Here is a 21538-nt window from a genome sequence, read left to right on the forward strand (position 1 = left end):
TTTCTTTTCTTACTGTCCCTCCCATCCCCCAACACCTTCCCCGCCAGAGCTGTCATGTGCTGGATGAGATGTTAGCTCCTTCTGTTGTGGGGTGTGAGACAGATCCTGAATCTTTACTAACCAAATTTGGTGATGGCAGGGCCCACTAGAAATTAGCAAATGACAAGTCCACGTAGCAATCCAATCTGAATTCAAACCCTGAGAGGAATAAATGGTCATTACCATGAAACCCATCCATTAAACTGAAGACCTATGTTCCAGCTTCCCCAGCAATATAAATTATCCTAAGAGACATGCAGCAAACAACCTGGACACACTTACAAAGCTGCAAACATTCACCTTTTCCTGGCTTCTCTGTCCACATTCCATTACTGCTAGGCCTCACCTCTCCTGGAACTCTTGGAAATACACAAATTAGAAATACAAAGCATCTTAGCATTAACATCTTCACTGTCCCGCCCAAGCAGGGAACAAAGCATAAGGAACACATACAGGGGCCATGCTCAGGGGTTACCTGTCTGTGTGTGGGAAGCCAGAGGGCAAGCAGGTACTGGGGGAGGGGGACAAGAGTTGGGAGTGCAAGAGCAACTGGAGCATATGACCGAGAGAGAGAGAGAGCGCCCCTGCCTATCCTGGGCCTTTATGGGAGGGCTTGTGAGGAGAGTGGTTACACCACTAGGCAATATCGCCTCCTTTCAAGTTCCAGGTGATGATAGGTGAGTGCTACAAGTGTGCAGGAAGGACCACACAGATGGAGGAGATGTGGCTTTCAAGCCCCTGAACCTGAACTAGCTGCCTAAGACTACCACATTTCGTTGATCAGCTTTGCTCACCTGAACAAGATTTAGCTGTGTTAGTAGCCTTGAAATAAAGACAGAGCAATTGAGCAAATCATCACCCAAGCTGTAAGATCCTGAGCTGTTTGCCCAGCGCTTTTTCTCAGATGTGGAAACAGACCAGCGCCTTCTGCAGAGTCAAGGTGGGAATCCCTCCTCACTTTTGGACTCACTGATGATCCCTTGGATGGAATGTACTGATGGTAAGGAGTGTGGATTCCGGGGTTTCAAAGACTGCTCCTCCCTTGGGGCTGGGGACCAGGCCCTCTTCCTCTTCCAGGCTTTCACCAGCTGATTCCAAGCTGAGGTTGAGACTCTGGGGAAGGAAGCGGGACAGGTGTGGAAGTTTGGGCTTGTAAGCCTCTCTAAAGTGGAGGAACAAGAGAGGAGAGAGGATGGGAGGTGAGCAGAAAGGGAAGGGAAGGGAGGGGAAAGGAAGAGAGGAGTAGAATGAAAGGGGAATGGAATGGAAGAGAGTGGAGGAAAGGAGGGGAGGGAGAGGAAGGGAGGGAAAGAGTAGAGAATGGAAGGGAGGATAAGAAAGGAAACGCCAGCCTTGAGAGAATCTAAGCTAGCCCACGGATCTGGCTCCAGTTCACGGACTTAGAGCACATTACTTTGGGAGCCTCACTTACTGACTGCAGGTGTGTTTTAAGTCCCTATGGTAATAAAAGGCCACTTACTCAGCGAGAGCTTGGAACTGAGTGCGGCTGACTGCTTGGCCTGGAGGGAGGAAGCATTTACTTCAAACTACGTGTGCAAGTAACTGCTCTTGTTCTTATGTGACAGGTAGGAATTTTCTAAACTGATTAAGAATTTCAATTTATGAGATACAACTCAAGATGGAGATCCTTTTAAGGAACCTTTTGGAGGCACACATACACGAGCCCATTATTGCAGAAGAGCAGTCAATGGCCTTAGAAACTCTGAGATTTTCCAAGAATTGTATTTCCATCTCCCGCTTAAAGTAACGGCTATGGGCCAGCGTTTGCCCTCAACAAAGATGGCTCCTTAGCGCACCTACGGGAGTGCCCTCATAAAAAATGGCAGCTAGCTCTCTTTCATTAGTTTTCTGAGCCTGGGCGCCGGCGTCCTGCCCTTACTTAATATGGCACACATCTCCGCTTCCCTGCCCCAACTTCGGACTGCGCTGGTCGGCTTCACGGCGCTCGGCTCCGCGACTCCGCCTTGCTTCCGCAGGAAGAAGCGGCGGGAAAGATGGCGGCCGCTGTGGTTTGAATTCCAGCGGCGCCGCCGGAATCCGAACAAGAGCTGGGTTGGAGGAGGCGGGGACCGGGGGAGCCGGGCGGGTCGCGACAGCGGGGCCAGCGGTGGCGCCGCCCCCACAGACACCAACGACACCGTCGCCTCCGTGTCCGGCATGGACTCGGTGTTGGAGGAGGACGTCACTCTCCCCGGGACGCTCAGCGGTTGCAGGTGCGGCCCGGCGGGGGGCTTCGCGCTCAGCGCCCAGGTTGCCCACTGAGCCCAGTCGTAACCGGGGTCTGGGGGTTGCTACTGAGGGTTTTGGAGTTTGGTCACGGGCAAGTGTGCGGGGGTGAGTTCTTGAGCATGGGGCTGGGGCTGGGGCATGGGCCACTGGCTAGCTGGTGGGGAGGGGTCCCCTACACTCGCCTCCACATGGGTGGAGGAGGAGGTGAAGGCCGGATTAAGGGGCTTGGAGTCTGCCACTCTGGGTGCGTTTTGGACGAGGAGTTTGTTTTCACCGTGGGGGAGGTGATGTGGCCATCCAGACTTGAAGTATGGGGTCCCAGAATGGCCCCCAGGGTGGAAGCTTTAGCTGGAGTTGGAACTGGATTCAAATCCAGAATTGTAAACTAGCCAGCATTGTGACTTTGGCCACGGGACTTAATCCGACTTAGCATCTTGCCAACACTGGGCATGCGTCCTTACTGCCTGGTGTATAATCAGTGCTGAAAACCATGATTTTGTGTGGTTGGTGTCGTTACCCTCATCAGTGGTGATGGGAGTTGAAGAATAGTGAGCGAGCGTGGCCTTTCAATAGATCGTCGCTCCGGAGGCTGTGGGAGTCCTCAGGCAGGCTTCACTTGGCTCGGGACTCTGGTTGAGTTCTGGACTGCTCCATTCTGGATCTCTGTGGTCGTCTCAGGTTCCTGGAGGGAGAGTGGGGTGGGAGGAAGAGGAGGAGGACCCTGACTGAATCCACGTTGCTTGCCCAGCTCTCCTAGCGACAGGCTGTGTTGTTTAGTGTGCAAAACTGAACGCTTTTCGGGGTGAACTGGGTTCAGTCAACACTTAGCCTGGGCAGACCTGGAGCCTGGTTCCGCTGTGTGTTGAACTGCTCTGTGTGTCAGGCACAGGCGAGGCCCCTGGCAGCTCCTAGCTCATCAGACCCTGTGCAAGCTCATGTCCTTTTCTCTGCATGTGTCGCTGCTGTCTCCTGGCTTTCTTCATGCCTCGTGCAGTTTTGCATCCTGCAGCTTGAAAACTCTACCTCAGTTGGCCGCTGTCGAGTGCTGTGGACTGTTTTCTGAGCTGGTGCCGTTCTCGTTGCGGTCCTGTTTGACCTAGTCCTTGGTTTGGGACCCAGACCTAGCTGACTTTGAATCTTAGTCTGACCTTGGGAAGTCACGCATCGTCTTTGCTCAGTTTTCTATAAAATGAATTGGTATGAAGCCTATGATTGGCGTGGGATTAACATGAGTTTACTCAGCAGAGCAGTGAGCACTGTGCTTTCCTTCCTTCCTGGTAGCCCGACAGCCAGCATCCTCCCTGGCCTCTCCCCATCGTTAGGGTGAAGTTCTTCACTGTAACTTAGGAAATTCTTCTGGTCGACCGCCTGCCTCTCCAGCCTCCTTGCTCGGTATTCCCTAATCTTGTCCCCTGACCTCGAGTCTCTGTCATCCTTGGTCTTGCCCTTTGCTTTCTATTTTTTTCATCTTCCTTTATTTTCTATCATCTTTTTATTTTAGAGATTTACTTATTTGTTTGAGATATTGGGGTTCAGAGAGACAGAGAGAGAAATCTTCCCTTTGTTGGTTCACCTCTCAAACGGCTGGAGCTGAGCTGGTCCGAGGCCAGGAGCTGGGAGCTTCTTCCTGGTCCCCCACATGAATGCAGGGGCCCAAGGACTTGGTCTACCCTTGGCTGCTCTCCCACGTGCTTTAGCAGGGAGCTGAATCAGCTGGCATTGCTGCGCCCATATGGGATGCGGGCACGACAGCTTGCAGCTTTGCCCACTGTGCCACAGCATCAGGCCTGCCTTGTCGTTTTTTATGATTGCCCCCGCTGCTCGGTCTGCCCGTGTTCCCCTCCTGATTTCCCTCAGCCTCACTGATGCCTGCCAGGTGTCAGCATGCTTGATGACGTTCCGTGCCCCCACCTGGGCCTTCTCCTGTCCAGGCCGTCCACATCTGTCATTGCCCTGACCCCAGTCCTCGATGGCCTCACTGAATTTTGTTGGCTAGTGCCGTCCAATGGAAATACAGTGCAGGCTCTACATGTGGTGAAACATTTCTAGAAGCCATATTTTAAAAAGTAAAACGAGATAGGTGGAATGAATGTTTTGTTTAAACAAGTATTTCTGTGTGGAAGTTGAGCATCTCAAATCTGAAAATCCAAAAATGTAAATGCTCCCAAACGTGAAATTTTCCGAGCGCTGTCTTGTTGACACGAGGAAAATTCTGCATGTGGCTTTGTGTGACAGGTCACCGGACAGGTGCAGTGCTTCACAATATTGTGTGACATTGTGGCGATGTGAGTTAAGCATATATGGGTTATAGGTTAGACTTGGGTCTCATCCCTGAGCTATCTCGTGAATGTGCAGATAGTTCAAAATCCAAAGAAAAGCCACATCTCTTCTTGTCCCAGGCATATTGGGTAAGGATTACTCTACCTGTATTTTCATTCTAATTTGCGTTCAGTGGACAAAATTACTGATGAGATGGCTTACATTTTCTGTTTGTCTGCTAAGTGTTTGAAGTCCAGTGTGAGTTCTACACTCTGAGTGTGTCTCCGTTGGCCGTTTCAGTCGCCGCAGTGGCCGACGTGGCCGCTGGCTCCTCTGCTGGACACCGTAGCTGTTTGTTGGCTTTAACTTCGCTTTCTTCTAGGTAAGACTGTGACCCGTTTGAGAACAGGGACTGCATTTTGTTCTTGGTCACCTTAGCTTCTCGCCTGCCATCTGGCACATAAGGAGGGCTCAGGGACTGTTTATTAAGTCACTGAGTGGAGCGTGATTCTCTGAGGTGCTGCCCTTGGGCCCTGGTCATAGCCTGGAGCTCTGAGGCCCCCGGAGGGGCAGTGAGTGGTCCAGGGTATGAGTGTAGTTGAAGCAAGCTGTAAGTCCAGGTTTACTTGCTGCACAGCCTGTGCCTCCGTACCTTGTCCCGCCTTCCCATTGGTTCTGTGAATCAGAGTTGTTTCTTTTTTTTTTTTTTTTAGGATTTATTTATTTTTTATTGGAAAGTCAGATTTACAGAGCGAAGGAGAGACGGAGAGGAAGATCTTCCATCCACTGGTTCACTCCCCAAAGAGCTGCAAGAGCTGGAGCTGAGCCGATCTGAAGCCAGGAGCCAGGAGCTTCTTCCGAGTCTCCCTTGTGGGTGCAGGGACCCAAGGCTTTGGACAGTTCTCACTGCTTTCCCAGGCCCACAAGCAGGGAAGTGGAGCAGCCAGGAGGCGAACCAGAGCCTATATGGGATTCTGGGCATGTGATATGAGGATTTTAACCACTAAGCTACTGTTCCAGGCCCTCTAAGCCAGTGTTGAGTTGTTGGATTCCTGGAGGATTTTACATAGCTCCTGGCTCTTGAGCTGTCCCTTAAAGAATGGCAGAAATGTCCTGAGAGAGAGATTGGTGGTGGTGGTGGGGGGTGTCTCCCCTGGGTGATTGCAGTGGAAGAAAAAACTCCTAAAGCGAAACTTGTGATCTGCTACTACTGTCTGAGCGCTCTTCAGTGTGGTTGCGTCCAGGACTGGTTTCACATTCTAAATGGGAGCCCAGTTGTCCTTACTTTTGCTGAATTGGGTCAGTGTGTGTCATCTTCTCTAGGCCTTGTCCTCTGTTGGTGCCCTGTGAGATTTTGGCCCGAAGGGCCACGCCCAAGGCCAGGCCCTTTGTTGGCTCCTCCCTGATGCTCTAGCAAACTGGGTGTGGAGTCGGGATGACCAGCTGTGGCTCCTGTCTCAGCCAGGTAGTAGTTGTTTTGCTTTTTATCAGTTTGGAGGCAGGAGGGGCTGAGAGGGGGCAGGAGGGGCTGAGAGGGGGCAGGAGGGGCTGAGAGGGGGCTTCACTTCCCAAATGCTTACAGCATTTCTCTGCTTCACTTCCCAAATACTTACAGCAGCTGGGACTGGGTCAGGCCAAAGGCATGAGCTGGGAATCTGTGCGGGTCAGATTGCTCTCCACTCTGGGCCCCAGGTGAGCCAGTACCAGCTGCCTCCCGGGTGCTTATTAGCAGGGAGCTGAATGGAAAGTGGAGCCAGGACTCCAGGCACCCCAAGCATTGTGTTCAGGTGCAAGGTGTGGCTCTGGGAAGGCACCTGAGCCATCAGAGCTTCAGTCTCTGTTATGGCATTACCAATTTTATTGGATGGCAGCATGGGTCAAGTGAAGTTGAATATCCCCGGGGCCTGGATGTTGGGGGTTGCTAACTGCCTGCTAGTTTTGTTACACTTCTGCCACAGTGTGCCGCTTCCTGGATAGATTTCTGTGCCCACAACCCCGGATTCATTCCTTTGTTACCATGCTCCAGAGTGTGCCTTCTTGCAGCTCTAGGCTTCCTGAGGCCTGGGCCCAGGCTTATCCATCCACAGGGCCCTCCAACACATGACCCTCAGGCACTTGCTGCCTGGCCAGGAGGGGACCAAACAGAAATGTTTTCTTTATAGCCAGTTTATACTGCTGCGGGCAGAGTCCTCATGAATGTCTTGGAGAAGGAGGTCTTGGGGGAAGATGTCGGAGGGAAATGTCTGGTGAAGAGCCGAGGGCAGGAGGAGGCTGGACTGTGGATCCTGCGCTCCGGGGTGTTGGTGGCCTGGGGAGTTGAGCGTTCAGAAGTGCAGGTGCCGGCTCAGTGAGGACAGGAAGCGTGTCTGTTTCACTTTCCACTGTCTCGTGGTGGGGAGAGGCTGAGTAACTATTGGATGTGTGAATCTGTTTTGTTCTGTGTCTGTTGGAACAAATGACCACCATGTAAATACCAGCTCTGTATTTAGCAGTGGCTTGCTCACTGTGGGAAAGTGCATGGACGTGATGTCAGCTGAGGTGTTCGCTCTGGGACACAGTCTGGCACTGTGTGTTAACTTTAGAAATGTGCGCTTTGTTAAAGTAACAGCTCTATCGAGAGTTAAGAGGGCACTTGTGAAAGTTCTCGAGTTATGGAAAAACTTTCTGGATTTCCAAATTTTTTGCCCTAACATGAACTTACTTTTTATTTTTAAATTTTTAACTTATTCAGTATAATTCAGAGACAATTAAAATAATAGTGTTCCCTTCCTCCTCACATCTACTCACTCTTCTTTTGTAGTTTTCTTTTTTTAAAGACTTATTTCATTTTTATTGGAAAGGCAGATATACAGAGAGAAAGACAGAGAGGAAGATCTTCTGTCCGATGATTCACTCCCTAAGTGAGCGCAATGGCCGATGCTATGCCCATCCGAAGCCAGGATCCAGGAACTTCTTCTGGGTATCCCACATGGGTGCAGGGTCCCAAGGCTTTGGCCTGTCCTCAACTGCTCTCCCAGGCTACAAGCAGGGAGCTGGATGGGAAGTGGAGCTGCTGGGACTAGAGCCGGTGCCCATATGGGATCCTGGTTCGTTCAAGGTGAGGACTTTAGCCGCTAGGCCACGCTGCTGGGCCCTTTAATCTACTTTTAATTTTAGATGATAACGTAGTAGGTCAGAGTGGGATGGATCAAGGATTAGGGAAAAGTGGATGTGACCATTGTTTCCAAATTTTCTGTTTCTTCTTCTTATTTTGGGGTGGGGGAATGATAAGGGAGGAAACCGTACCCAGGCTCCAACCTCTCCGGTACCCAGGGATGGAAAATGGCCTTCTGATATCAGCCCAGGGTCCCAGTGTGGCTCACATGCCAAGGGTTCTGCCCAGGTGCTTTCAGTAGTTCTGAAATGTTGTCGATCTCACCGATCCAAGGATGAAGAAACCCTTTCAATGTCCGTTGGCTGACATAGTCAACCTCAGAGTCTCCATTTGCCCAGAAATTTCTGTTATCATTTTGCTGGGGTAGCTGTCCAATTTGTTCTGCTCTCCTTTCTCTGGGATGGTACAGATGTCCCCTGCAGGGCTCAGTGGGCTGCTATATCCTCCATGTGGCTCTATCTACTACTCCATCTTTTCCATTGAGGAGGACCAGTTCTTTCAGATAGGCCAAGGACCCTAAACAGGCTTATGGGTCCAGCACCTACCATGTAGGTGGGCCAAGTAACTAGGGCCCCACCGGGCACCCCACCCCCTGGGCTTACAAACCTGGGCCCCACCGTGTAGGTGGCCAAGGACCAGGGCTAGGTGACCTGAACTCTGTTGGACCCCCGACCCCTGGTGCTCACAGACCTGGCACCCGCTTCCTCCAGACTGGCGTGGCTTGCCTCACCTTGGCATCCACCAGCAGGTTTCTGCAACCTGGCTCGCACCAGCCTGTCCCCAGTTCCAGCTCATGCTGTGGGTGCTGCAGCCCAGCCAGGCCCAGCCAGCCCCCAGTCCTGGCCCTGATGTGAACTGGCTGGTGTTGTGACTTGACCCAGCCCTCCTGCATTTGTCCTGATTCTCAGATCTGCTAGGGGATGTTATGAACTGGCCCAGTCTAGCCAGGCCACGGACCTGACCCATGTATATACTGGTGGCTATTGTTACCTTGCTGGTCTGGATTGTCCTTGCCTTGGTTCTTGCACTCATCTGCAAGGACTGACAAAGGAGTTTCCCAAGCTCCTCTATCAGGTCTCCTCCCAATGGCAGATGTTGCACACACCAGTGGGTCTTTGGCCCAGGTAGACTTTGTCTACCTCTTGTCCTGGCAGGAACAGTGGCCTTGCCCAACCAGCCCACACCCATTCCAGTTCTCACTGTTGGGTGCTACAGCCCAGCCTACCCGGTCCAAGCCCTGACTTAGTTTTTACGTGGCTCAGCGGGAGCCGAGACAGCCCAGCCTGTTCTACACCCATGTTGGCTCTCATGAGTACCAGTGGGTGCTAGAGTCTAGCCCAGTCTGATGCTCCCCAGATCCAGTCCACACCCATGCTGAGGGAGACGGTCTACATTACCCCATTCTGGCTCTCATGCTCACCAGTGGGAACCCCAACCCAGCTGGGGCATCCCCTTAGTTCCCCAACCAGGCCTGTTCCCAGCCACAGCTCTTGGGTGTGCCAACAGAGATTGTTGTTCCACAGGAGTGAGAACCCATACTCCCCCACAAATTCTGCCTCCAGTCCTGATTCACATAGTACCCATTCACTGTTCCGACTCTCACTGGTGGGCACCTTGATCCAGCCCTACCAGGAGGGACCCCATTGCAGCCTCAGTATGTGCCTGTGAGTGATATTTGGTGATGGTTAGTGTTAACTGCTCCAGCTCAGGTCTTGTAGGTAAACTGGTACTTCGGTCTGGCCCTTAAAGGTCCTCGTGTTCCTGGCTCCAAACAACTCAGTCTCAGCACCCTGCTTACCTGCTAGAATAGTGGCAGCGTCCCTGGCAGTGCCTTGGAAGTCATTCATCACCTGGACATGAACTCTCAGGTTCCTACATGCCCCCACCTGTGCCATTAGCCAGACCCCTTAAAGTCTCTAGAACTTGTCACCAGGAGGCCAGAGGCCTTTGCCGTGTGATGGTGCTAGCTGCATTTAAGCAGCTGGTGGAGTGGAATTCCCGGGTTGGGAGGCTAGGCTGTGCTCGCTTCCAGCAGCTGAAACTTCATGTGGCTGGTGCGGTGGAAGCTCCTGTTTGCGTGCCCGGCTCGACTAGTATGCCTGTTCAAACCCTTTGTGTGTTTGCAATATGCTGGTATGGTTTGACCCAGATATTCCTCCTCTTATTATCTAAGGGAGGTCTTCATACATGTGTGCAGGGCCCTGTATAATGATATTCATGCAGCATTGTTCACACCAGGAGACCTTGCAAGCACATGGATTTACTCTTAGTAGGGATTGGGCAAGTATACCATCCTTTATGATGCCGTTAGTAGTTCATGAAACTCAGTAGGTGGCAACCAGGAGTGAAATCCCTTGCATGGATCATGGTTAATAAAGTTTGAAAAGCTGCATGGAAGCAGGAGTGGATGTTCAGCCTTGCTGTCATCATGTCCGCATCCTGTATTGGCCTGCCTAGGTTCTGTCTTGGCTCCTGGCTCCTGCACACCCGGGGACAGCAGTGCTGGCCACAGCCATGGCAGCGGGACCTGACCCCTATCCCTGCTCTCTGCTTCTGCTCTGAGAACCAGTGGCTGGGGGAGAGAGGGAGAACCCTCTCCTCGGGTGGGCGCTTCCCCTCTTGCCCCTTCCAGAAGTTGACAGCAGTAACACTGTTGTGTTGTCATGAAAACGTGTTTCAGTGACATCTTCAGTAGCACAAGAAAATTACAGCATAATGCTTAACACGGGATTCTGTTTGTTTTAGGTTACAAAGTGATGTCTTTGCATATAATGTGTAAAGTCTGACAGGAGGGAGTGAGGAGTAGTCAAGCAATGTCTGTAGCCTGAGCAGGAAACAGTCCTTCTTGCTCTAACCCTCGGACAGTGAAATACTTGGTCCCTGTTGGGGCTGGAGGTGTGAGGGGACAGTTGCTGCTGCCATGGGTGCAGGCCCAGGCAGAGGTGGTTCTCTGGGGTGGCAGTAGAGTGACATGGAGGCAAGCTCACTCAGTAGATACAGGGGCACTTCAGAGAGTTCCTGCACAAATCCATGCATATGAGAAGTCTTCAAAAAGGCTGTCAAGAGTGCATGCTATGTAAAAAGCTAAGCATTGATTTAGCTACCTTTGGATTCTGGAACGTGGTGTGTGTATGTGTTTGGCAGGGTGTGGGCGGGGTGCTTGCACGTAAGTGTGAGCCTGCTCAGCTGTTGTTTCATTCCCCAGATACCCCCAGTAGCCTGAAACCAGCGAGGACTTGACCCATCCCTGCCTCCCAGGGTCTGCGTACCCAGGAATCTGGAGTCAGGAGCAGAGCCTGAACAGAGACCCTGAAAGGGGATGCTGGGATAAGGGGATCCTGAGTAGGAACTTACCCGCTGTACCAAACACCTGCTCCTCATCCCTGTTTTCTGTGATTATTGCAACGTTCCCTCATAGTCGGCCAAGGGCACCTGCAGTAGCTGTGCACTGCGCTGGCTGCTGGAACCTTCTACCCTGGTTCACTTGGTTCTCAAGTGAAAACGGGGTGCAAGAGGTTCTGGGCATAGGGTTTCTAACCAGGCCAGCTTAGGGTTTCTGCTTTTTTTTCCCACTGGATCTCTGTTTCATTATTTTATTTATGTATATTAAACAAAACAAAAACCAACAAACACCTCCTCCAGAAGACTGCCTGCCCCGTCTGGAGCATGGTGTTGGCTGCAGTGTGGGTGCCGGCCGTGGGGTGCGTTCCTTAGGATCATGCTTTGCCTTGGGGTTGGCAAGACTGGCCTGTTCCTATATGCTGCTTCTGTGTAGGAGCCCGACACACAAGAACAAGGGTGGATCACTGGGAACCCGGGCTTTGTTCCCGGCTCAGCCATTTTCCCTTGGTGATTTTGAGCCCCTCGCATCCTTCATGCTAAAATCCTAGCTGAGTCCTCTTTTTTGGTTGCATTTTTATTTCTAGTAGATCTCTATGAGGATCCGATCTTACTGATTTTTACAAAGATTGTTTATTATTTGAAAGGCAGAGTTACAGAAAAAGAAAAGGAGAGGCAGAGAGTCATCGTCTATTTGCTGGTTCTGTCCGCAGCAGCCAGGGCTGGGCCAGCCTGATGCCAGGAGCATCTGCTGGGTCTCCATGCACTTGTACCGTCTTCTGGTGCTTTCCCAGCCACTTTAGCAGAGAGCAGGATTGATAGTGAAGCAGTGGACACTTGAACCAACACCTGTATGGGATGCTGGCATTGTAGGTGGTAGCTTAACCGGCCACACTGCAATGCCATCCCTCAAGTTCCTGACTTTAATTCAAGGGTGAGCGTAGATGATCAGAATAGGCTAGAGCAGTGGGACCGGAAATGTGGTTGGAACCGCCTGGAGAGTACGGACGGCACACATTCCTACCATCTTAAAAGCAGTCAGATAAAAGTACAAGTGAAATTTTGACAGGAACCGGGCAGGAAGTTCTACACTGCAGAATCAACACTGAGAGTTTGGCTGTCGTATGGCAGTTTCTAACTTCAGTGTTTGCCTTTTGAAGTTATCCGAGACCCACAGCTTGAGCTTGGCCTGAAGGGTGGGTTTCAGAAGGGTGCTGCCCTTGACCTGAGCTCTTGAGGTGCCGTTTAGCCAGGGTGAGTAAGTTAGTGGCTCTGGTGGAGAGAACGCCAGTTGAGAATGTAAGGCCAGCCTGTGGGCGAGGATTCGCCCATCACTCGTGCCTGAACTTGGTCCCCTGGGCCACTATCTGCAAGAGGTCGTGTTGTGCTTGTTTTTGATTTTGGAGTTCACCCTAGAGATTAAACCTTGTCCTAACATTTAGCTGTGTGTTGGAGGACCTTGAAAATCATAGAAAATCACAAAGGCGGAAAACACCTCTCATTTCCCTACAGATTATGATTTTTAATATTTCACTATATTCTTTTGTTGTATATTTATAGCTCACCTAGTCCAAAATGGACCTGACATGCCTTTAGTGTATGTATATGTATTTAAAAAAATTGAGAACATATTACTATTTTTTGTAAAGATGTATACTTTTTAAAGATTTTTTAAAAATTTCATTTTATGACAGTTTCATAGGCTCTGGGATTCCCCCAACCCCTCCAAAAAGCCCTCCCCCCATATTGAATTCCTCCATATTGTTACAGTAGTACAGTTCATATCCAGTCCTGATTCCTTCATTGTGGGCATGGACCATGTAGAAAGTCCAGCATCTTATTGTCCAGATAAATTCAACAGTTTCATTGGGAGACCATCCCTGGTCTGAAAGTAGAGCTGGTGGAATATCATCCCCTCTAATGAAAAGCCACTACACAACTTCAACAATAATTTACAACATCATGAAGTTAATTGACATGGTGTTGAGTGACCAATATGTTAGAAAGTGCAAGTTCTTAACCACATCCTGTGACTACTTCATTGACAATTTCAATTTTAGTTTATACACAGCTGGCTGCTATACACCTTAAAATAGTTATAGGGCACTGTTCAGCTGTCTCGTGTCTATTTTCATTTTTATATTTAGCAGTTTATAGTATTCAAGTGTGATTTCTACTGAACTTTGCGAATTTTAGGCTAGTCCAAACAAGCTTATAACTCAAACATGCCCTGGAGACTCCCGGATCCTTGCCAAGGATGATTAGTATGGGCACCAAGGACTATATCCCAACAGCCAAGGAGACCACGGGGAATTGGAGTGCCCTCGTAGGCCAAGAACTCTGAGGTCATCCATTCCCTATCGGATCTCCCACATGGAATGGAAGAAGCCCAGATTCTTCCTCACAGAGTCTAATGTCATCAGAACAGTCAGGAGCCCTGAGCGGTCCTCAGAAACAGAACAGTAAACTTCCTTCAGGACTCGGGAGAGGAGCTTTCTCTGGTCCTTACTTAGTTCCAACTTTGGCTCCCCACCCTCTCTTGCAATGACCATCAGGGTCGCTCTGGAGCCCCATCCCCCCCAAAATTAGATCAGATAGACAGAGACCAATAAGGAAAGCTTAGAACAGACAGGAAACAGTCAGCTTGGACTCCCATATACCTTACTAGGTAGGACACAAAGATTAGTTACTCCTCACTAAGGTATTGAAGATTTCTCTGCTTACCTTTCCTAAAACTGTTCTACCCCTCAATTGTTAAGATTTATTTTAAGTTGGAAAGTCAGATACACAGAGAGGAGGAGAGACAGAGAGGAAGAGCTTCTATCTGATGATTCACTCTGCAAGTACTGCAATGGCCAGAGCTGCACCGATCCGAAGTCAAAGGCCTGGAACTTCTTCCGGGTCTCCCACATGGGTGCAGGGTCCCAAGGCTTTGGGCCGTCCTCGATTGCTTTCCCAGGCCACAAGCAGGGAGCTGGATGGGAAGTGGGGCTGCCGGATTAGAACTGGCGCCCATATGGGATCCCTGGTTCGTTCAAGACGAGGACTTTAGCCGCTAGGCTATGCACCAGCCCGAGAACGTAATATTTAAAAAACGAAATATACTCTAAAACTTATTTGTGGGCCCAGTGCAATGACTCAATGGCTAAATTCTTGCCTTGCAAGTGCTAGGATCCCATATGGGCATTGGTTTGTGTTCTGGCAGCTCCACTTCCCATCCTGCTCCCTGCTTGTGGCTTGGGAAAGCAGTCAAGGACGACCCAAAGCCTTGGGACCCTGCATCCATGTGGGAAACCTGAAGGAAATTCCTGGCTCCTGGCTTCGGATAGGATCAGCTCTGGCCATTGTGGCCACTTGGGAAATGAACCCAGCAAATGGAAGATCTCTGTAAATTTCATCTGCCTTTCCAATAAAAATAAGTGAATCTTAACAAAACAAACAAAAAAAATATGAAGGCACTGAAACTCTTATTTACTGGTTGCCCACAGAGGCTGGGGCTGACCCATTTGAAGCTGATAACTTCATCCAGGTCTTTCTTTCACATGGGTGCTGGTACCCAGTTATGTTAGCCGTTGCCTGCTGCCTCTCAGGGTGTGCCTCAGCAGGAAACCACACTTAGCAGTAGGGTCGTGTTGAAACCCAGGTACCTGAACGTGGGGTGCATGTGCCCCAGCTGGGGTCTTAGCTGGAGGGTCACTCGCTGTCCTGATGATGTATTCTATTTAAATGTTTTTAGTTATGTTTATAAAGGTCATGTTTTATAGAATCATTTTTCTGATGTTGGAATTTTATGGATATCTCCAAGTTTTTGCTTGGTTCTCATCTTGAAGCATTGTTCTAACTCTGAAGTTTCAAGATGAGCAAACCTGTCCTGGGAGCAGAATGCCTTTGGAAATGGAGGCAGACCAACTGAGCCTTTACCTGTCCCTGGTGTGCAGTGTGGGGCAGGGAGGTGGCATGTAGGGCAGACGCCAAAGGTCTGGATTCTGTACCCAGCCCTCCATGTCAGTGCCAGGTGCTTCTGGTGACGTCCCTGACGTTGTCTGCACCCCGGGGCTTTCATTTGAAAAGTGCATGGCCCTCAGGGAATCGGGTTGAGGTAGTGATGGCCAATGCTTGATCAATTATGAAACACTGTGTTTTAAGATGACGGGAACCTGTTGCTCCCATTTGTGGAGTACTCGCCATATGCCAGGCATCTTGCTGGGTACCTGGTGCTTTGTTTGTCAGTTGCTGTATGAAGTAGCTGCTGTTTCTGCAGCTGAAGGGAGTGAGGCCTGGAAAGGCACCAGGGCAGGGTTGGGTTGTGTATGTCACACTATGTCTTTTGTCATGTTGTATAGATTTCACTCAAAGTCTCCAGATTCTTGCTAAACCAATGCATATAACTGATCCAGGGTAACTTCTTTGGATTGGTACATTCTGTATTTTTGTGTGACATCTTAGACAAATTGATGCCTGATTCCCAGAAGCTTGGCTTTGGTTTGGGATAGGCATGTTGGTGATATCAGTAATGATAAAAAAAAAAAAAATCGGTGCCATTTCTTGAACACTTACTATATGCTCAAGGTTTCTGTATGTTAATCTGGTTTTTATAGGAAAATGTGGTGTCTGCGTGTAACACACTAAGAAAGTGGGGCTTTGAAATCTAAGTAGCTTGTACTTGGCATGGTGCCTCTGCCCCTAGCGACTACTTGACATGCGGGACATTTGGTAACAAAGTGAAGGAGTGACCTTGCTGAAGGTTATTCAGCTGGACCTCATTCTAAAGCCAGAGCAGCGCCAAAGCATGGGCTCTTGCCCTCTGCTTTGTGTCTCAGCTCTGTGTCCCCCTTGGCCGTGGCCTGCTGGCCATCAGTCTGCCAGGCTCTGGTGTTCAAATGCTGGCTCATCTCTTCCCCTGTGTGTTCTCTCCTAGTGGCCTTCTTCCCACTTTACCAGATAACCTGGAGACCAGCTTGGGAAATGGCGGTAAGTACATGCAGCCGGAGCCTCCTGCGCAAGGCTACGGGAGTAAGGCAGGCATTGTGGGGCAGTGGGTTAAGTTACTGCTTGAGTCACTGGTATCCCACATTAGAGTGTATGGAATTGATTCCTGCCTCCGTTTCCTAAGGGGCTTCCCACTTGAGTAACTGAAAGGCAGCAAGTGCTTGGGTTCCTGGAACCAGCCGGAAGACTTGTGTGGGGTTCTGGGCTATTGGGCAAGTGAACCAGTGGATAGAAGATCTCTCTCTGTCACTCTACTTTCCACAAAGAAAAAAAAGAGGGGGTAGGGGTACAAGAGTAGACAGGATCCCGAAGACCTTGAGGCTTGGGGTTGGGCTCTGTTGCGCCCAGAGCTCACCCTGGCCTGGCACACACTTGGGGGTCAGTGTTTCAGGAAGGTCTCTGTTGACTTGCTCTCTACCTCTTTTCATAAACACAGGACTAGTAAACTTGATGTCTTGGCCTCCCCCGGGGGGTGTCTTCTTGCCACCACGCCTGTGGGGATTCAGGCTGTTCTTGCTGAACAAAGTGACACATGGCGGCTCGAGATTGAGCTGCTGATCAGTATGACACATGGCTTCTGGTGGGCTGCACTGCAGAGTGGCTGCGGCCCAGGGGGCTGCTGGATGGCCTGCAGTGTGCCAGGCCTTCCTGGTGGCTTCCCGGATTCCGTGTGTTAACTCAGCCCCAGCATTCCTACCCAGGCTTGCCCTTTGAGGACAAAACAGCTGGCTTGACCACAGACGATGGTGCTGAGTCAGTAAGGGTGTGTATGGTGTTGGAGCGGGGTTAATGACGAAACTGCAGTTTGGGTCTTGCTAAACATTCTTTGTAAGTTTGTTTTCTGAAGAAAGAAAATGCCATCCTAAATGTGTGTAGGAGTATGCTAACAGCGGGCCTGGCTGAAGCATCTGTGATTTTTCTGACCTGCTTTTCTCTTTTCTCTAAAATGATGATTTAACGTGCAAAATGAAGTTTTTATTTTTTGACAAATTTTATTTTTGTGAAAGGAAGAGAAAACGATAGTGCATGCACACACAGGAGAGAGAGAACGAGAGAGAGAGAGAGAGAGAGTGCGGATACGTTTCTATTGGCTGTTTGACTCCTCGGATGTCTTCATTGACTTGGGCAGGCCCAGGCTGAAGCCAGGAGCAGAAAACTCAATTGAGGGGTGGCAGATACCCAGGTACCTAAGGCAGCCTGCCTCCCAGGTGTGCGTTAACAAGAAGCTTCAAGTGGAAGTGGAGCTGGTACTGTAGCCCAGGCACTCTAGCGTGGATGCAGGTGTCACAGGCAGTGCGTTCATCACCGTGCCAGATGCCCACCTGGAAGAAGTTGTTAAGAGTAGGGTTGTTTCTGGAGAATACCGTAACATAGAGGCTGCCATCTTAAGAGGTTCCTCTCCTTTGGAATCCGTTGAACTTTAAGCATGCCATCCAACAAGCCTGGTTTTTGCCATTCCTGCCCTGCAGGGAATTAGCAGCAGTGATGTGGTAGTGTGGTAGTATGCCCCTGTTCCACACCAGACTCTGGGCTAAGCCCTAGACTTGAACCTTGAACCAGGACTTATAAGCTACTGTGAGAGGATGGGTACAGAAGATCCCTGGTGTGAAGGATAGGGGTCCACCACATGTCTCTCCAGAAACTGCTCTTGACCCGGGTAGCAGCAGGGTGGGGATGAGCATCCCAGATGCTGGTGGCTGAGCCTGGCCAGTGTACGGAAGTCCCTGTGCCACGAGTGTGTGCGGGGGCTCCTCCCAGTCCTCCCTGTGCACCCCCGAGTCTCTTTCCTGCTGAACACGTGTCCGCTGCCACTCTGCCTCTGCCTGGGCTGTTTTTCTTTCCCTCTGTGTCTCTCCTCTGCCTGCTGTTTTTCTTCCCCTCTGTGTCTCTCCTCTGCCTGCTGCCTGCCTGCTGTCTCTAGCCAACCAGCTCACAGCTCACCAGCTTTCTGGTTCACCCCAGGCCAGCCTAGGTGAGCTTCCTTTTCTGAACTTGCTATATTTTGCCTCTTTTCATTTATTCCTGCTGGCTCCTTTTCAGATTTCCAGAGTCAGATGCTTTGCGTTCCTACCCCCCTGGCCCAACCTGCACACTCCCTGGCCTGGATTCTGCAGTTTTCTCCTAGCTGCTGGCCTTGTTTCTCTTCAAAGCCGCTTCTGTGTATTCTCAGCAGGGAGCCTGTGCAGAGCTCGGTGGGACACTGATACTGCCAGCGGCTTCCTCAGGCCCTTCCAGAACCTGCAGGACTATGCATAGTCTGGCCCCCAGGACATCACAACTCCCTTGCTGCTCACTGAGCTGAGGGGCCGTTCCTCCGACCTCCTGTGCAGACTGCTTCCCCCAGGCCACAGTCTCCCAGATGGCACCTTCTCAGTGAGACCTGGCCTGCTCGTCTTGCCATCCTTCACACACTCCTGCAGTGCCCTGTTCTGATCCATAGCACTTACCTCCTGTTAAGGTGGCAGGTACTGATCTGCTGGCCGGCTGTGTTCTCCCTTTGGAATGGAGGCTTCATTTGTTTATCTCTTGATGTGGTCCTGTGTAGAAAGGTGCCAGGCAGAAAGGGGGCTTCTAGTGCTTTGCATAGAAGAATGAATTGAATTCGTTTGTTCACTCCGTACCTACCAAGTGCCCAGTCTCCACATGGCACGGTGACCGAGTGTGCTGTCTCACCCAGGTGTCAGGATTAATTGAACACACAAGATGATGCTTAATGGGGAAATGATTGTATTAATCTGCACTGTGGCCATCACCTGCACTTCTGGATGATGCACTTTGAGAATACAAAGACTTTTATACCCCCAAAGAACCTAGGTGTCACACAGAAGCTTTCATTAATCCTTATGTGAAGCTAGCAATTCTTAGAATAATTTTTCTTATGTTAGCAAAACTGAAAAAAGGAGAAGACATTAACACAGAGTCTTGGTATGCTTTGGTCCGTTATTTACAACTCAAGGAAAGCAAGAAGAAAAGATAGTATTGAGGCCAGGGATGCTCTCTTCTGTTATTTTTAACCAGAGGGAGACTCAAAGGAGAGATAGCACCAGGGGTTCTGATCTGCCACTTGGTGTTCCAAGGTTAGACACAAACCCAGGTGTTCCTGGCCTGTGAATAGCTCCCTTGTCCACCGATGCACTCAGCGCCTTCACCCAGGGGACCTGGGAAGCTCTTGGGTGCAGATCACCATCTTCTTCCCAATGATTTCTCTCCAAACAGCCTGGTGTTCAGTGCAGTGAGGGTGTGCGGTTAAGTGTTTGTTGAATGAAGGAGACTGTGGAGAGAGATTTTTTTTTCTTTTTAAAAGATTTATTTATTTTTATTGGAAAGGCAACTTTATATAGAGAAGAAAGATCTTATGTCTGCTGGCTCACTCCCCAAAAGGCAACAGTGACTGGAGCTGAGCTGATCCGAAGCCAGGTGCTTCTTCTGGGTCTCCCAAGTGGGTGCAGGGTCCCAAGGCTTTGGGCCATCCTCTACTACTTTCTTAGGCCACAAACAGGGAGCTGGAAGGGAAGTGGAGCAGCAGGGACACGAACCAGCGCCCACAGGTGATCCTGGCACGTGCAAGGTGAGGATTTAGCTATTGAACCACTGTCTTGGACCATGGAGAGAGATTTTCGTACTGGAGGCTCTGTCTCAGAAACAGGAGCCAGTAGTTTCCTGCCCGCTTAGACCTACTTTTGGGGGTGAGCTTTTACTGGCACACAGCTACTTGGTGTCTGGATTGTCCAGAGCTGTTTTTTTGCTATAACAGGGGAGTTGAGATTCTGTGACAGATTTTAGACCCTTGTATGGCCTGTGAAACCTCAGATAATTATCGTCTGGTATTCTAAGGATAAGCTTGCCCAGGGTCTGCTGTGGATTAGGCAAGCTTTGTTTTCATTAGTGACCTAGGAAGGAGATACCTCCTTAGCACAAGGACTTTATAAATGGAGGTGGCCCACATGAGCACGGTCTGCTGCCAACCGCCCGATGTGCTTTCTGCGATCATGCTAGACACACAGCGTGTTGTGTGTGTTTGGACCACGATGCTTTAGTGCTTTTCCTGGTCTCAGAGCCAGCCCTAAGTCAGCCAGCAGAAAGTGTCAGCAGGCTGTCTGGGGAAGCTGCTCAGGGCTTTCGCTCTCTGGGCCTTGTCTCGATGGGGTGTATTGGGGTTTGCACGCCGTGATGTTTTCCTGTGTCTTTTTGGCCTTTCTGCAGTGCTCCCGAACATGCCTGAGGAGAAAGTGTCTCCCACCAGAGCGCGGAACATGAAGGACTTTGAAAACGTAAGTGGAAGTACTCGGTGACTGTCCAGCCAGGCCCTGGAGAGAGAGCTGGGCTGCTTGAAAAGTGTTGCAGTTGAATGATGCCAGCAGCAGGGGGAGTGCCCTGTGTGTGGGCACACGCTGTGACACGGTTACACATGCCCACAGTGAGCAGCCCATTCGCTCAGGGGCCAGTGGTGAGTCCTGCCAGCACTACAACACTCAGCTGTGGGGTGTTTGGTGTATTTCTGCTGTCGGGAAGGTTAGGTTCACGTGCAGATGAGGGCAGCTAACGCTTGTGAAGGCCTTATAATAATGGAAGGCGCGTTTTTGATCATCCCTGTGTATTCCTTGCTACAGCTCTCGAGTGGTTCTGCACTGTCCCCATTCTATAGGTAGGAGTGTTGAGGCTAGACGGGGCTCCTGTCTGGATATGTAGTAAGGAGGGGCCGAGATGGGATTGGAGTCCAGGTTTTTATTGATTCCAGAGTCACTGTTCTTTGCCCTGCGTTGTGCCCCCTCCCCCTTATGTAGTGCAGGCTTAATCTCTATTGGTGTTGAGTGAAAGTGTGAGTTGCCTGTGCCCAGTACTGTGCATATTTGTCTTGGAATGGCGTATTCACAGAGAGATGTGTTTTCCATGCTAAGAGTCTCCCAGCACGGTTTGTCTCATTTGTTCAGTGGAGGGCATGTGGTGTCAAGTACCTGGAAAACAGTGTTATTTTCCCAATTTCAGTTCTCCTTAACAAGCAACCTGTGCAGTGTTCTCATTTATCATGAGAAGTGTTAGACCCTCCTTCATTTGTAACCAAATGAAATCTGCACCGTGCAGGACACGGAAGGTAGTTCTCTGGGAGGATGGAGGACGCGAGAGAAGGACGTGCCGCAGTCCCCTCGCTGGCTCCCCAGCTGTCTCCACGGAGCCGAGTGGGGCTGTCTCTGGATTTAATTTAGAACACTCATTATGGCTAATAGTTATCTGCAAGCCACCAGTGACCAATTGAAGAAATGACTTGTCAGATCTCTAATGGAAACAAGTAATTTCTGAGCTTTGAGTTGTTGTAATTCCAGCTGAACAACTCGATCTGTGCTGTGGGGTCTGGGGCTGTGAACGAATGAGATTTGATTATTCCATATCGTGTATAATTAAAATACGCTCTGCTATTAAATGGTTGTTCCTGTTTTATCGTAAGAGTAATAATAGCTACTGTTTATTGCACTCCTGGTCCAAGCTGGGCATTTGAAGTGTTAAGTGCTT

General features: G+C 50.2%; 1 long non-coding RNA gene across 1 annotated transcript; it reads left to right on the plus strand.

Moving 5' to 3' along the window:
* Nucleotides 1–2139: 2139 nt before the first annotated feature.
* Nucleotides 2140–20396, plus strand: LOC121167647. The gene is made up of 3 exons (XR_005885614.1): nucleotides 2140–2273; nucleotides 15960–16012; nucleotides 20234–20396. It is a non-coding gene; the product is annotated as an uncharacterized LOC121167647 (long non-coding RNA).
* The last annotated feature ends 1142 nt before the right edge of the window (nucleotides 20397–21538 follow it).

Source organism: Ochotona curzoniae, unplaced genomic scaffold, assembly GCF_017591425.1.
Source record: "Ochotona curzoniae isolate NIBS_2020 unplaced genomic scaffold, NIBS_Ocur_1.0 patch411, whole genome shotgun sequence".
Taxonomy (NCBI): domain Eukaryota; kingdom Metazoa; phylum Chordata; class Mammalia; order Lagomorpha; family Ochotonidae; genus Ochotona; species Ochotona curzoniae.